The following is a 17,908-nucleotide window of genomic DNA, read 5'->3' as shown; positions in this document are numbered from 1 at the left end:
TATATATATATATAGTTCCTTCCATTTATTCATATGTTAAATAATGACTAACTAGCAGCTAAAAATACTTGTAATTTACAGAATCAACCACAATTTCCATGAAATCTTACTAGTTTCCATGTAACTTTGAGCCAGTTACTTAGGCATGCTGATGCTTAATTTTGTATATGTAAGTTGGGAAAACATACCTCTGCCAAGGGGGTAGTAATTTAGAAGATTAAATATATAAGATTCCTACTGCAGTATTTGTGAACTAAACGAATGGTAACCTCCTCCTGTTCATCACCATAGTTATCATTACCCTCATCATAATCATAACTATCTACTTATATAATCAACATACATTTATTTTTTTCTCTTTTTTAAGATTTATTTATTTATTTGAGAGAGAAAGAGAGATGGAGAAAGAGTGTGCATGTGAGTGAGGGGAGGGGCAGAGGGAGAGAATCTTTAAGCAGACTCCTGGCTGAGTGTGGATCCCCACACTGGGTTCAGTTCCATGACCCATGAGATCCTGACCTAAGCCAAAACCAAGAGTGGGACACTCAATGGACTGAGCCACCCAGGCACCCCACATTTATTTTTTTCTTACACATATCAAGAATGGTACTGGGTTAATAATGATATTAGTGGTTAAGATATGAATTATACCCAAAAGTCAAATCCACAATCACAAGTCAAAATACTGTTCTAGCTAGGAAAGATAAACTGCATTTTGGAATGCCTGATCAATTCATTAAGGCTAAGATTAATTATTTAAACAATTCACTCTCAGGATCTAACTTCTCTTTGAAGATCAGGCCAAAAGCCTGGATCACCATTTTCCAAATTGTGTTTGAGGGAACTGTAGTCACAAAGGATGTACCTGGGGAAAACAGCAGGATCCCATGATAAAATAAATTGGGAAACACTGTGTTATATTTCCTTTGGAAATTCATAATGCATAGTAGTATATTAACATCTCTGGTAAATTTTTCAGTGAAAAATGGTTTAACTGTATTTATCCCCATAGCATTAATAGAACATTTTGACATCTTTGGAGCCAGTGTTAATGTAAAGGTACCTAATTGTTACCCAATAAATGATTAGTAAAATAAATTAGACACATCTATATAAGAACTATATAAATTTTAAAACATTAGGTCACTAAAGAAGTTTTACAATTTTAAGTCATCATATCAGCGGGCATGTGTGTGTATGTATATATATATATATACATACATATATATATATATATATATATACATTAAACTTGTAGATCAGTTATTTTTGAGAAGTGGGATGACTGGTGATCTTATTTCTAAAATACTTTTTTCAAAGAAATAAAATAAAACAAAATAAAATAAAATACAGGGGTGCCGGTCGGCACAGCGTTAGCTGCCGCCTCTGCAGGGCGTGATCCCAGCGTTATGGGATCGAGCCCCACATCAGGCTCCTCCACTATGAGCCTGCTTCTTCCTCTCCCACTCCCCCTGCTTGTGTTCCCTCTCTCGCTGGCTGTCTCTCTCTCTGTCAAATAAATAAATAAAATCTTTAAAATATAAATAAATAAATAAATAAATAAATAAATAAAATACTTTTCTCAGCAATTATGATTTTCTGTATTGAATAAACATCTCTTAGATAATCAGGAAAATTAACAAATTTGCTATGAACTCATTGTAATTTATCTTACTGCCAATTAAAATCTAATCTTAGTAATTATTATACATGTGCAAGTATGAGGGTTGTTAGATAACACAATATAATTTTATGAATGAATAACAATTATCTAAGTATTTAGTATTTGCATGATTAAAAATCGATGACTTTCATTGTCTATTATTCATATAAATAGATCAGTGATTTTTTTAGCAATCCCCACATTCTAGACACTATACAATTTGAAGTCAACTTGAAGTATTAATCCGTGGATCTCAGGTAGTTACTAATTAACTATAGCATTGGCTTAATAACATCGAGTAAAGTTGCCAACTGAAATACGACACAACCATGAGGTACATATAGGATGGTAAAACACATTGACTATACGATTACTGAAATTTAAGCACATTTGAGTTTCTTGTGTGCCAGAAAAAACAAACAGGAAATCATTCACGTTTATATTAACTAAGATTTAACTCATTAAAAATCCATTTGATTCAATTTTATTTTAATTAGCCTTGTGGTATTATTTATCTTTAGTAGAGATTAAATAGAGCTGGTTATTTTTCTCTGGAAAAGAAAACTTACATCAACTTTGTGGTGCTTAAACATAAAAATAACAAAACATTAACTGTAATAAAAAAGATTTAAATGTAATCTATCTTTTTATATAGCTCAGTAAATCAAATGAGATGGACTGTGTTGCCAGCAATTGATAGAAATTCACTCTCTATTCATAATCAACAATATTTATGGAGTGCCCAGAATTTTGCATTTCCCAGAAGTGTATAGGACAATAGCAATGTTTATATTTATTTTCCTGTAATTCTTTCACATCTTCTTTCTTAAAGGCATATAATAATTCTAGGAAGGATTTGAGATTTTCACAGCTGTTCAGTTCAACACACACACACACACACACACACACACACACACACAATACCTAGGAGCAAAATTCAGGGTTGTTTTTTTTTTTCTCCAAAATTCAGTTCTGTAACACAGGCATAAAAGTATGGCTTACATATTTTAGATATCGAAGATTTCTGCACTGATATTCTCAATCAGTAGGTACTTCTTACCTCAGCAGCCTATTAGCTCTTTTCATCACTGCCTTGAAACTGAAGGAAAATCAGAAGAAAAAATGGCATTCTGCTCCTCTAATAGTATTTAGAATTACCATTAATGGGGAAAGATACTTGAGAAAGTTGTCTTCTACTATTCTTCTTTTCTCCAATATGTGAAATTAAGTGAGTTTGAGTGTGTGTGTGCACACAACATGTATATCACCATGAGGGAAAGAAGTCAGGAGGAATCATTCCTACAACACAAGACTCAGAATCAGTCTTCTTTGTGAAGGACTTGAACTTTGGACTAAAGTGTAAATCAATATTGAACAAAAATAATAGAAATCCAAGAAGTGAAGTAATTTTGCAAGACCACTTCTCTGCTCTAAATAAGCTTTTAAGTCCCACTGCCAAAAGAAATTTACTCCAGAGTATTTATAGTACTATACAGATGAAGAGATGTCAGTTACTCTTAAGAAACCACAAACTTTCAGAAGAATGGAGCCAGAGAAAAATTTTAATTTATAGGAAGAATAAAAAGAGGGGCTCTGAAAAGAAACAAGCCAATGAGATTTGCTGCTAATTCTAGATAAGATTTTATTTTTTTACTATGGTAAGAATACTTACTATGAAATTTACCATCTTAACAAAATTGTAAGTGGACAATACAGTATTGTTAAATATACACACACACAGTGTTGTGCCGCCAATCTTTAGAATGTATTCATCTTGTATAACTGATACTAAGATTTTTTTATTTTATTTTATTTTATTTTATTTTATTTAGATGTATGTATTTATTTTAGAGAGAGTGGGGGGGGGAGGCTCAGAGGGAGAGGAAGAGAGAATCTCAAGCAGACTCCCCACTGAGTGCAGAGCCCGATGCTGGATGCAGTCCCACGGTCCTGAAATCATGACCTGACCTGAAATCAACTGTCAGACGCTTAACCGACGGAGCCACTCAGGTGCCCCTGAAACTAAGATTTTAAAAAGAATTTGTAAAATTATGAATTGTGAGCACTTTGAAAACAGTAAAATTCATGAGGACCAAAGAATGTATTCACTAGGAGTAAGTAACTTCAAAGAGGCTTTTACCTCTTTTTGTCAAGATTTCTAGATTATTACATGAAAGAACTATGGTAAAAACAGCATATCTTAATTTCAGCAAAAGATTTTATATGATTTTTTTACGTAAGGGAGAAGATTTGGTGAATAACCTTTTTTCAGAGAGGTAGATTAGTTTAGATTTACTTAGATTAGCTTTGATTTACTTAGGAAAGAGGCATCTTTGGGCATTATGTAAAGGCTCAGTCTCAGCTGGCTCTTGATTCATTATCAGGGAAATGTTTGTCACATGACTGCCAATCCATATGCTAAACACTTAGAAAAAAAGGCCTTTACCATCAAGTATGGGAGACTTGGCCGTAATCAGGAAATTACAGTGTTGGGGTGTCTACAGATGAAAGTGGAGGGGATTCAAAGAAAGATCTACAGAAAATGAGCTCCTGAACTGAATTGTTGACTAAAAGCAAAGTTAAGATTACTTGGAAACTAAGAAGAGTGCTATGGGGAGGGCAATTAGCAAGTGCAAAGGAAATAGGGCAAGAGGATTTATGGTTCACTCAGAAAATTACAAGCAAGGCATAAAGCAAGGGGGGGAATGTGGTAAAGATAGGAGCCTTGTATTACAATAAGGATTCGGAAGAAAAAGGTACGAGCCTGGTATTATTATAAACTTCTCAGCCTGAGAAGTTTATACTTCAAAAGCTATAAGAAAATATTTAAAAGATGACAAAGATGGTATTTATCAACTTGAAAGATCACTGTAATTGGATGGAAGGGACATGAAGATGGGAAGTAGGAAAATAATAAAGAACGTGCTGCAGTCAGGCATTCAGGTAGGAGTTAGTCATGGCATTGAGGATGAAGGGAAGGAGACATCTTTTGAAAAGAGTATTGGATGATTCATCCAGTAACTGTTGAGCATGTACCATATTTACAGGGTTAGGCACTAGGGCTTCAGTGTATCATTGAGTGTCACTGAGTATCACTGGTGCAATTGTTGCCAGTTGATGAGTGCTTGTCAGGTGCCAGGCACTGTGCCAAAGGCACATTCTCATGTTATCTAATTCTATTTTAGTTATGCCAACCTGTGAGGCCCTACTATAATCCTCAGACACGGAGATGAGGGAAAAGAGGCTCAGAGTTGTAAGGGACTCCATCTTTTTTTTAATCACTGAGGAAAGTTTGAGAGATGCTAACACAAAGATTTTATCAATCAGGTTTTCAGGCAATGAAAGGGAATCCAGATATTCCATTTAGTTTAAATGGACAGATAACAAAATGGTTTAAAAGGTGACTAAGGAGCATAGAGGACAGAAAATGAATGGGAAGCAGTCTAGAGATTAGTCAGAATTGCAAAGAACTATCACGACTCCTAGAACTATAAAGATAAGAGGGACCCTTAGCCACAGCTGAACCCTTTGCCACGGCTGAGGAGTCAGGACTACACCACCTGAAGCTGGAACCGCAAAGCAGTAGTAGCCATTTTTAAAGACAAAGGAGGAGGTATGTCTCCCCTGGTTTCTCCCAGTCTTCTAACTGTCCTCCAATCCTTGTCCCACCAATGTCTTCCAGTGGCTGAACCATGCCAGAGCAGAAGCAAGCTGGTAAGAAAAACACAGAAAAGGAGTATATAGCGTTGCCCCTCCACCTACCCAAGACAGACACGTGTGTGCTTCTTCTTGGAGTTTGACCTTTATCCATGGGTGTTTCAGAATGTATTAATTTTCCTAAAATAGTGAAAAGTAGGTTAAGATTTTTGTTTTAGATAGATCACGTCCCAGTTGCAGCATGGGTAAAGGAATTGGAGAGAGCCAGACTGAAACCAGAGAAGCCAGCTAGAAGACTTTTGCATTAGTTCAGAAAAGACAGAGAACTTGTATGCTGTGGGACATCGTTAACCCAGAAAGGGGACAGGGGAGCAGGAGCAGATTAGGCTGAGGAGAGAAGGTCATTGATTTGGAAAATACTAAATGTAAAGCGTTCCATAGGAGTACGGAAGAGTAGAGAGTCTGTGGCTTGAGTTGTCAGAAGGAACATTTGTCTTTGAAAACCATTGGTTAATATAGCTAGTAGTTAAAGCCATGGGTGTGGTTGAGACAATTTAGAGGGAAAAGAGGATTATATATAATGTCAAGATGTCCCCAGAATTATATCACCAATTCTAACTAGTGTGAGGAAAATCAAGTAATAAACCTCTCTGTAACATTTTATAAAAATACAGCTTATATGGATCAGTGGGCATAGAGCAATGGAGGTGAGCTAAGTGGTCTGTGAAGGGTTCTCTTTTGTCCATTTAGTGCCACTAATGTGCAGTGAGCCAAGTAAAAGCAGGAAGCTCAAAGAAACTGGATAAATCTCAACCTTTTATAACAGATAACAGCGTAACTATCAAAGGAAGAGTGCATGAAATATCTATTCTAAAAAATAAAGTCCCCTCTGAAATTTCAGATTTTACTGTTACTCAACAGATTTGTATTTCTTTATATAAACTAAGTAATACCTATACTTTGTCCTTTAGGTAATGAACACGTTCTGTAGAGATATTTTAATTCATATCTTGATAGAATCAGTTAATACAAATCAAGGATTNAATATATGTGCATCTGAGTATACACCATTAAAGAAGTTTGCCTAGAAAAATAATAGGTACTGATTTGAAATGCCTCACAATAATCTGAAGCAGATACGTGATATATGCAAGAAGTTATAAAGGAAACATTTCTCAGTTCAAAACACTTTAAATATCTCATACAAGTAACACCTGAAAATTACTGAAAAAAATGTAGAAAGCTATATAATTGTAATCACAATAGTAAAAACCAGAAATTTATCTGATTACTTGATGAATCACAGAACATTTTAAAAATAACTGGGAAATCACCGGCCGAAGAAAACACCCTTTTCCATTGGAACAATTTTAAAATACGTGAATATGCAAGTTATTTATACACACTCACCCATACATATATTTTAAGAACTACTCAATATCTTAAAAGCAATCACAAAATCAGTCTTAAGCTTAATCCTCATCTGCATTTTAATGATTTCAAAATATAGCCACATTATAGGGGTTGAGGTTGCATATTGCTACATTACTAGTTTCATAGCATTGTGGCTTTCCATCTTGGTAGCAATAAATTCTAGTAAACAGAGCCATTAACAGCGTCTTTATAGGGTCAGATGGAGCTATGGCATTAGAAGTGTGGTGCTAAGTAAAATTTGCAGGCTACTATGTTATACTCAACTATTTATTAAGGCATTAAAATCAGGTCTTCTCAGGGATATTTGAATGTTTTTCATGATCTTTTCTCCCCTTGAAAATTCTAGCTTTTATGTGACAATTTGGGGCGGGGGGGAAGATTACCTAAGGTTTCACAAAGTTTTGAAGTTCTCATTAAAATATGAGCTTTATTTATAAAAGAATATGGCACTCTAGATAAAAGTAATAAAACTAGGTGATGAGTAAAACTGCTCGTGATGATGTTTGGAAATATCTGTGTTATGTTAATAATCTGAATAAAGGTAATGATGATTTTGAATTCTGATATAACATATGGAGCATCTTTGATCAGTACAATTCAACAAAACTAGGATTCCCTAGTTCTCCAAGAATGTGTTAAAGATTAGTTTTGCCTTAATAATATGAAATACCAATATAACATTACACTATAAAACCATCCATCTTTAGTTCAGAAAATTCTCTACTCACCTATGCATCTTTTTAAGTTGCAAAAACATAGTAAGTTGTATTACACATGTATCATTTTATGTGAGCATAAAAAATGAAAAAGCTATATAAAATTAAATTTTCTATTTTGACTTTTACTTTGAGTGCATGAAAAATAACGTTCCTTGAAATAATAGATTACATAATTATATCCTGAATATTTAACAATATCAGTTAGGTTTTAACATAATTTGGAAAGATACTAGTGTTGAAAACAAATCTGGTTCTGTACCACCAGTGATATGGAAGATTATTTTAGTTGTTTGTAGGCAAACATGTTTTATGTAAGCAAAATGTGTTTATGTTAATAAAAATTAGATAAAAGAGTCAAGTGCTTGCATTAGCAGCACCCATACTAAAAAAGGAACAATACAGAGAAGATCCTGCACAAGGATGACATGCAAATTCATGAAGCATTCCATATTTTAAAAAAAGAAAAAAAAAAGGAAAAAGTCAATTTTTATACATGTGATGTCATAGCCACTATTATTTGGGTTAGAATATAAGTTTTGGAAACTGAGTTGACTTAAAATAATACTAAATAGTAGCAAAAATGTCACACAGACAGGATAAAAATCTTGCAAGTGATACGTGAATAACTGATACTGGAGAAGCATGGATGTAGTCTACTCCCTCTGCAATATTATAAAAGAAACTGAGGTCCAGAAAAATTAGCTGATTCACACAATTTGACAAAACTCTTAAGTACAAGAGCAAGTCAGAATACCTGCCTCCTTGTACCAGTACCTTCTCCCATACTAGGATAAACCACCTCCCCTCTACCACTCCCTTGATAATTGCATTAATTGGGATAGACTTGAGTGTACAAATTATGACTGCACTCGTATAACTAACTCTTTTAAGAAAATTTCAGACAACCCTTTAAGCCATCAACTCAAAACAAAAGTGCCCATAGGTACATACCCTAGCACTTTCTAAAACAGAAGGAATGACACTTTGTCTTAAATCACCTGGGTAGTTTTTTGTTATGAGCATGAGTGTTCATATTTCACTCAATTCTGACAAAATTGTTCTTGTATAAATTTTCTTAATAAATTAAAGTTTTAACTAAACACTTATTTAAAATCTGACCCCCATCTTTTTTTTTTTTTAAAGATTTTATTTATTTATTCGACAGAGATAGAGACAGCCAGCGAGAGAGGGAACACAAGCAGGGGGAGTGGGAGAGGAAGAAGCAGGCTCCCAGCAGAGGAGCCCGATGTGGGGCTCGATCCCACAACGCCGGGATCACGCCCTGAGCTGAAGGCAGATGCCTAACCGCTGTGCCACCCAGGCGCCCCCTGACCCCCCATCTTTTTATCTCTTTTGTTCTGGTAACTTTGTATGTCATTCCATACATAAATATTTCAAATAATGGTCAACTTAAATACAATTTATATACACTTATTTTTTAAATGTATTACTTAAGCATAGTGATTTAGGTTGTGCTTATATTATTGATAGGTATTCTCTCTAAAACGAATGCAAAACTAAAAATTCAATAGGTGGCTGATAGCATTTGTCCTGCATTTTCTATAAAACTTTAACCCATGGATCCTAGAGAAATTCCTTATAAGATTATTTGAAAGTATTTTGCTCTTTGTATTCTCTTCTGGAGGGTTTATAATGATCTATGCTTTCATTAAGATTCTCTCAGGTTGTACAAGCCTTTTACGTATCGATACATTTTGATAATTCATTACCATATAGTAGAAATCAGTGTTATTTAATGTACATAAGATGTTCTCCTTTTCATTTATTTTTTTATAATTTTTATTTTGTTATATTAGTTCCTTTTTATTTTTTTTTTAATTTTATTTATTTATTAGAGAAAGAGAGAGAGAGCACAAGCAGGGGGTACAGCAGGCAGAGGGAGTAGCTGGGAGCAGGGAGCCCGATGTGGGACAAATGACCTGAGCTGGGATCATGACTTGAGCTGAAGGCAGATGCTTAACCGACTGAGCCACCGAAATGTTCTCCTTTTTAAAGTCCATAAAACTAGAAACTTTTTATGGGTGTTCTTTTATGTGTCTATCTATGAAGGCTTTTCCAAGATCGGTTCCTTAAGTCTGTTCCCTTATTGTCAGGGGAAAATATTTTTATATGAATAAGTTATATTTACATAAAGAAAATCTACAACCTATTTGACAATTTACCAAATACTCAAAATCCAACTATATAAGTTGTTTATTATGAAAACCCTACTGTTTTTCTGCTTCCCTCAGTATTACAACCATTTTGTGTATGGCCAACGCATAGCAGTGGGAAAAAAGAGAGATGGGATAAAAACTTAATCATGTTATTTGATTACCGATTAGCATAGCATCTAACTTTTCAAAATGAAAATGAAGGATTTCAATGTAGGATTTTCATGTATGGGATAGCCTGCATCCCCTCTTTCAGGAGGCCAATTAGACTTTCTAACAATAGAATTTTATTATAAGTAATTAAAACCATGAGATACTAATACAGACCTTTCAAAATGGCCTTAAAAATAAAGTGACCGTACCAAGTGCTGGCAAAGGTATGGAATAACTAGAACTCACATACATCATTGATGGGAGATATTACCTAGGAAGAAGTTGATACAGCCAGTGTCAAAGAGGGCACTTCCTATGTTCTCCTTTAAGGACTTTTATGGTTTTCTGTCTCACATTTAGGTCTTTAATCCATTTCAAATTGATATTTGTGTGTGGTATAAGAAACTGGTCCAGTTTCATTCCTCTGCATGTTGCTTGCTGTCCAGTTTTCCCAATACCATTTGTTGAAGAGACTGTCTTTTTTCCATTGGATATTCTTTCCTGCTTTGTGGATGATTAATTGAACATATTGTCATGGGCTCATTTCTGGGTTTTCTGTTCTATTCCACTGATCTATGTGTCTGTTTTTGTGCCAGTACCATACTGTCTTGATCACTACAGCTTTGTAATGTAGCCTGAAGTCCAGAATTGTGATGCCTCCAGCTCTGCTTTTCTTTTTCAAGATTGCTTTGGCTAATCATGCTCTTTTGTGGTAATATACAGATTTTAGGATTATATGTTCTAGCTCTGGAAAAATGTTGGTATTTTGGTAGGATTTATAAATGCATAGATTGCTTTGGATAGTAAAGACATTTTATCAATATTTGTTCTTCCAATCCATGGGCATGGAATGTTTTTCCATTTTTTTAAATATCATCTTCAATTCCTTTCATCAGTGTTTTATAGTTTTCAGAGTACACATCTTTTGGTTAGGTTTATTCCTGGGTATCTTAATGTTTTTTGGTGCAGTTGTAAATGGGATTGATTCCTTGATTTTTCTTTCTGTTGCTTCAGTATCATTGATGGGAATGCAAAGTGAATACAAAGTTTGAGCAACAGTTTTTCAGTGTCTTGTGAAGTTAAACATATACTTAAAGATGACCCGGAAATTCCATTTGTAGGTGTCTACTGAAGCGAAAAGAAAAATTTCTTCACACAAAAGTTTGTGTGAATGGTTATAGGATAGTACTTCAGCTTAGGAATGAATAAACACCCACTGATGGGAGTACAACTCAGCAATAACAAGGGATGCGCTAATGTTATACCAACAACCTCGTTGAATTTCAAATGCAACATGTTAAGTGAAAGGAGCCAGCCTCTAAGACTGGGTTTTAATAATTTTAATAATTTTAGCACATAGGTTTATTATGAGGATGAAAATGACATCACAGATGTGAAAGTGCCTAAAGTGAAGCAGGTACTCAATGGAGTTCCTAAAATAATATTAGGATAATAGAGCTCTCCCATTGTCTGGATCCGGATCCATTAAATACAAAGAACTCCAGTGTTTCAACAAAAATGATAGTCTCAAACTACATGGCAACCAATAATTAGTGTTTTGATGGAGTCACCTACAGTTTATTCAGTAGTACCAACTATGTGAACTAGCAAAGGAAATGAGGAGTAGCAGTATATTTTAGGCTTCAACTAAAACTAACTTAAAAGGATTTGATTTTTTATTGTAGAAAAGTCTTGGTTTGTATTCCCACAAAATCTGGCATATAATGTTTTAGAATATTTTACATCCTGTTCAGAAAGAAATGTCTTATATTCTTACTTGCTACATGGAAATTTGCACACTTTACTAAGTGATTTGTCATTAAGTAAATGAATTAGACAGACATTAATTTAAATTTTTACCTGCACTGTGTGGTGGCCTTTAAATCTTGATATTTACATCAATGTCTGCATCTGTGAAGCCATTGATTCCACCCTGCCCTGCTTAAAGAGAATCTTAAAGTGGCCTCTGAATCTATTATTCTGAACTCGCTACAATAAAACGTTTTTGTTACTATCCTGAAGCAGGAGCATGCATTTCACAACACACCATGTGGTCTTTCACTGAGCTAACTACTGTGTGATTCTTGCACTGAGTTTAATATTGAGCAAGTAAAATGTATTACAGCTGAAATATCAAGTGAGATAATGTAGCCAAGGTAACATCTAGATTTCTCCAGATATTTTAAAGTTAGCTTAAATCTCATAGTGATATAACCTTATAACTCTAAGGCTTTTCATTATTGTTCTACACCAAAATATTCCATACATCAATGAATGTAGTTAGCAGTTTAATAAGATACAGGTTCAATGTATAAAATCCATTGTATTTCTATATTCTATCAACAATTTAGAGATGGTAATTTTTAAAAAAAGGGCCATATAAATAATATTAAAATGGAAAACTTTTAAAGGGATAAATAACAAAATTTGTGCCACACTTGTTCAATAAAATATACAAAAAATATTTCTGAGAGAAATTTTAAAGGCATAAATAGATGGGGATATAAAAAAAATAGATCAAAGACTCAGTATTGTTAAGGTGATAGTCTTTTCCAGAGTTAACTGTATATTCATCAACTCCCAATTAAAATCACTTTTTTTGTAGACATTCACAACTAAGACTTTGTATGTAAATACAATAGATCTAAAATGGACCAAATAATTGTGAAAAACAACAACAAAGTTGGAAAATTTACATTATATGATTTTAAGATTTACTACAAAACTACAGTAATCAAGACAATGTGTTTGATGTAAAGAAAACATTTAGATCAATGGAACGGACGAAAGAATCCATATGTGTGTGATGTGTATGTGTGTATGTACACACACATTGATTTTCAACAAAGGTGCTAAGGCAATTGAATAGGGNNNAGAATTGTCTTTGAGAAAAATAGTGATGAAGTAATTGGATATCCAATATGCAAAAATATAAATACTAACCCTTATCCCATGGGGTTAAAAATTTAACTCACAAATAGAGTAAAGACCACAAAGGGGCAAGAAAAACAACACAACTTCTTGAAGAGGAGGACATTGGAACAAATCTAAGTGGCTTTGGGTGAGCAAATATTTCTTAAGTAGGATACAAAAAAGTAAATTAGATTTCATCAAAATTTAAAACTGGTGTTCTCCAAAGACATCTCAGGAAAAAGAAATAGCAAATCATAGATGGAAAAACATTTGCAAACTATATATCCAGTGAAGGACTTACATCCAAAATATATAAATAACCTTTACAACTCAATAAGAATTTAATGAGTCAAATAAAAATTGTTGCTTTAAAGAGATACTTCACCAGAGAATATATAGAAATGGCAAATAAACAGATAAAAAGATACTCAATCCCCTTAATTATCAGAGAAACACAAATTTCAAATATATACACTAGAAAGGCTAAAATTAAAAAAGACTAACAAAATCAAGTGTTAGAAAAGGATATAGTGCAAATCAAAGCTCTCAAACATTGCTAGTTTGAATACAAAAAGTACAGTCACTTTTGAAAAGATTATAATTTCTTATAATATTAAACATTCATTTACCGTATGTTCCAGAAATTCCACTGTTAGGCTTTTAACCCAGAGGGAAATATATTTTCACACAAAGATGTGTGCATGAATGTTTGTGGAAACCGTAATCTTAACAGCCAAAAACTAGGAAGAACTCAACAACCCATCATCTGAAATATTTGTAATCAAGTTATGATATATCTAAACAATAGAACATTATTCAGCAATAAAAAAAAAAAAACTATTGATGGATGCAACAACAGGGATGAATTTCAAAAACATTCTAAGTGAAAAGGGCCAGATGCAAAGACTGCAAACTCTATGACTCCATTTATATGAGTTCTAAAAAAGGGCAAAACTATAGGATACAGAGTGGATTAGTGTTTGCAAGGTGGATCGCTGGAGGAGGCATTATTGCAGAGTGATGAGGGAATTTCTGGGGGTGATGCAAATGTTTTGTGTCATGATTGTGGTATTGATTATACAACAGTACACATTTGGCAAAATTATATGGCTAAAATTGATAGATTTTAGTTTTATAAATTATGTCTCAAAAAAATCGTAGAAAAAGAAAACAAAGAATTATCAAAGACCCAAAATTGCTTTGTTTCATGGCTTATATCTACTGATATTTAGTGCATTATAAATTAATACTGTAAAAAGTTTAAAATATGTATTAACTTATTTTTTAAGAATTTCTGTAAACTTAAAAATAGTCTATAAATTAAAAATATGATGGGGCACCTGGGTGGTGTCCAGTTCTTGATTTCAGCTAAGGTTGTGATCTCAGGGTTGTGAGATCAAGCCCCACATCAATGGTGCTTCATGATCAGCCCAGAGTCATTCTCTTTCCCTCTCCCCTTCTCCTTCCCCCACCCACTCCCCAAAACCCCCTCCACCCCCACTCCCACTCAGGAGAGGTCTTTCTCTCAAAAAATAAATAAATAGGGGCACCTGGGTGGCCTAGTTGGTTAACTTCTGTGTTCGGCTCAGGTCATGATCTCAGGGTCCTGGGATATAGCCCCACATTGGGCTCCCTGCTTAGCAGCGAGTCTGCTTCTCCCTCCTCCCTGTGTGATCTCTCGCTCTGTCTCTCATATAAATAAATAAATAAATAAATAAATAAATAAATAAATAAATCTTTTAAAATAAATAAATATATAGTTTTATGAAAATAGATGTTAAAATATTTTACTATCTTTCAAAAAGTAAATCCATTACATATTTTATGACAAAAACTTTATTTTCAAAACAAAATTAACTCCCTAAGAAGAATAGCATTGTGTTATACTCTTTAATGTCTGGCTTATAGAAGACAGCTGGATTCTCATATCCACCTCTGTGTTTGATTTGTTGTGACAGGGGCGCCTGGTGGCTCAGTTGTTAAGCGTCTGCCTTCGGCTCAGGTCAAGATCCCAAGGTCCTGGGATCCAGCTCCGCATCAGGCCCCCTGCTTGGCAGGGGGCCTGCTTCTCCCCCTCCCACTCCCCCTGCTGGCTTTCCCTCTCTCGCTGTGTCTCTTCTCAAAAAAATAATAATAATAATTTGTTGTCATGTATTTTTTAAAGATTTATTTATTTATTTGAGAGAATGGGAGCACAAGCAGGAGGGATAGAAGGAGAGGNNGAAAGAGAATCTCAAGCAGACTCTGCACTGAGCTCAGAGCCTGACTCATGGTTTGATCTCACGACCCTGAGATTAGGACCTGAGCCAAAAACAAGAGTTGGCTGCTTAACTGACTGTACCACCCAGGTGTCCCTGTTGTGATATATTAATTAAGAAAATCTAGTTTCACAGACATATATATTTTGAATAAGGAGGAAGATTTCATAGCATTTTCAAGTGGTAGTTTCTTAAAAATGAGTTGCAGTGTGGAATATAGAATCCTATAAATCCTTTTTCTTCTGTTGCATTGCATCTTAAATGGATCTATAACCCATGCATGCAGCACCAAACATTGGCTAAGATATGAAGCAGTAAGATCTAGTATGCATTGCTGCTGGGAGAAAAAAAGTGATACACACACAATGGAAACAATTTGACATTATCTTTTAAAGCTGAACAGGTATAGATTTTTTTTTTTAAGATTTTATTTATTTATTTCTCAGAGAGAGAGAGAGAGAACAAGCAGGGAGAGCTGCAGGCAGAGGAAGAAGCAGGCTCCCCACTGAGCAAGGAGTCTGATGTCCTACATCATCCCAGGACTCTGGGATCATGACCTGAGCCTTAGGCAGATGCTCAACCGACTGAGCCACCCAGGCATCCCAAGTTACAGATCTTTTAAAAATGTCCACATTTATTCCCAGACAGGTATGAAAATATTCATAGCACTATTGTTTGTAATACCAAGATACTGGAAACCTTCCAAATGCTCTTCAGAGAATAATGTACAGATAAATTATACCATAATCACACAATAGAATATAATTATACAGAGGGGAGGAGTTAAGATGGCGGAGGAATAGGGGACCCTTTTCTCAGCTGGTCCCATGAGTCGAGCTGAATAGTTACCAGACCAACCTGAACATCCACAGAATCAGCCTGAGACGCAGGAAGATACATCTGGATCTCTACAAATGAACATCTCCAGCGCTGAGTATTGAGGTATGAAGCAGGGAGCCGTGAAACCGCGCACAGATATTGGAAGATAAACAGAAGGGGGAGGGAGCCGCCGCATTCGGGCGCCAGGAAGCAGTAGCCACCTGCACGGGGGAGCGGGCGGAATCGCGGACCGGCACCCAAGAGAGAGTGGACTGAGACTATAAGCCGGAGAACGCGCACGACCAGTCTGAGGGCTGGAGTTTCGGAGCGCCCGCAAGCCACACTGAAACCGAGCTCTGCAGCATGCGGGGAGGCTAGTGGCTGGCGGTGTTAGAAACACAAAGGACAGAGACATACCGGCTACGGAAGTGAGGGCTGGGATGCCGGGTGTGGGGTGCACATCCCGGGACACTGCAGGGTTGAGCAGCACCAACAGTAACAGAGTTAAAGTGGCCAGAACATCAGTGGAGAACGGCCCGCGATCCCTCTGTTCTGAAACAGAGGCTGAGATTCGGCCACTGCTGCTCTGACTCTCAGAAGAGGCACAGCAAACCGCCAGGGAAAGCTGCCAGAGAACAAAAGCCTGGAAATTCCGGCTCACAGCGTGCCCATCCCCATCCGCCCTCGCAGAGGACACAGAGACTCTACCCAAACAGGGTTGCCTGAGTATCTGCGTGGCAGGCCCCTCCCTCAGAAGGCAGGCTGAAAAATCAAGAAGCCCACATCCCTAAGATCCCTATAAAACAAGGGCGCACGGCCTGGGTCCCGGTCAATAATTTGGGCTCTGGACAACCCCGCAACCTCTCCTCATCAGAATGACGAGAAGCAGATGTCCCCCCCAGCAAAGAAAAGACAATGGGTCTGTGGCCTCTGCCACAGAACTAATGGATATGGATATAACCAAATTATCAGAAATGGAATTCAGAGTAACAGTGGTCAAGATGATGTGTAGACTTGAAAAAAGTATTATGGAAATGTTAATGAGAATATAAAATCTCTAAGGGCGGAAATGAGAGCGAATTTGGCAGAAATTAAAAATTCTATGAGCCAAATGCAGTCAAAACTAGAGGCTCTGACGGCCAGGGTGAATGAGGCAGAAGGACGTATCAGCGAATTGGAGGATGATAGAAAGCTAAAATAGAATCTGGACTCAAAAAAATCCATGCTCAGGAATGTAGGTTACGGGAGATTACTGACTCAATGAAACGTTCCAATGTCAGAATCATCGGCATCCCTGAGGGGGTGGAGAAAAACAGAGGTCTAGAAGAGATATTTGAACAAATTGTAGCTGAAAACTTCCCTAATCTAGCGAGGGAAACAAACATTTGTGTTCAAGAGGCAGAGAGGACCCCTCCCAAGCTCAACCACGACAAACCTACAGCACGTCACGTCATAGTACAATATGAAAATATTAGATCCAAGGGTACAGTATTGAAAGCGGCCAGGGCAAAGAAATTTCTCACGTACCAAGGCAAAGGTATCAGAATTACGTCAGGCCTGGCTACACAGACCTGGAATGAGAGAAAGGGCTGGGCGGGCGGGGGGTGGGGGGGATTTAAAGCTCTTTCAGAGAAGAACATGCAGCCAAGGATCCTCTATCCAGCAAGGCTGTCGTTCAGAATGGATGGAGAAGTAAAGACCTTCTAAAATCGCCAGTCATTGACCAATTTCGTAACCATGAAACCAGCCCTATAGGAGATATTAAGGGGGTTCTATAAAAGTAAAAAGGCCCCAGGAGTGATACAGAACAGAAATTCACAATGTATAGAAACAAAGACTTTACTGGCAACATGGCATCATTAAAATTATATCTCTCAATAATCAGTCTCAATGTAAATGGCCTAAATGCTCCCATAATATGCCGCAGGGTTGCAGATTGGATAAAAAGAAATGACCCATCCATTTGCTGTCTACAAGAGACTCATTTTGAGCCTAAAGATACATCCAGACTGAAAGTAAAGGGATTGAATTTAATCTTTCACGCCAATGGACCTCAAAAGAAAGCTGGGGTAGCAATTCTCATATCAGACAGATTGGATTTTAAACTAAAGACTATAG

At 36.1% G+C, this 17,908-nt stretch overlaps 1 pseudogene; it reads left to right on the top strand.

The window, feature by feature from the left end:
* Positions 1-7,831: 7,831 nt before the first annotated feature.
* On the top strand, positions 7,832-7,928 carry LOC121105985 (annotated as a pseudogene).
* The last annotated feature ends 9,980 nt before the right edge of the window (positions 7,929-17,908 follow it).

This window comes from Ursus maritimus, unplaced genomic scaffold (assembly GCF_017311325.1).
Source record: "Ursus maritimus isolate PB19 unplaced genomic scaffold, ASM1731132v1 scaffold_3, whole genome shotgun sequence".
Lineage (NCBI taxonomy): Eukaryota > Metazoa > Chordata > Mammalia > Carnivora > Ursidae > Ursus > Ursus maritimus.
Note: the sequence above shows the minus strand (reverse complement) of the source record. Positions and strands in the feature narration are given on the sequence as shown.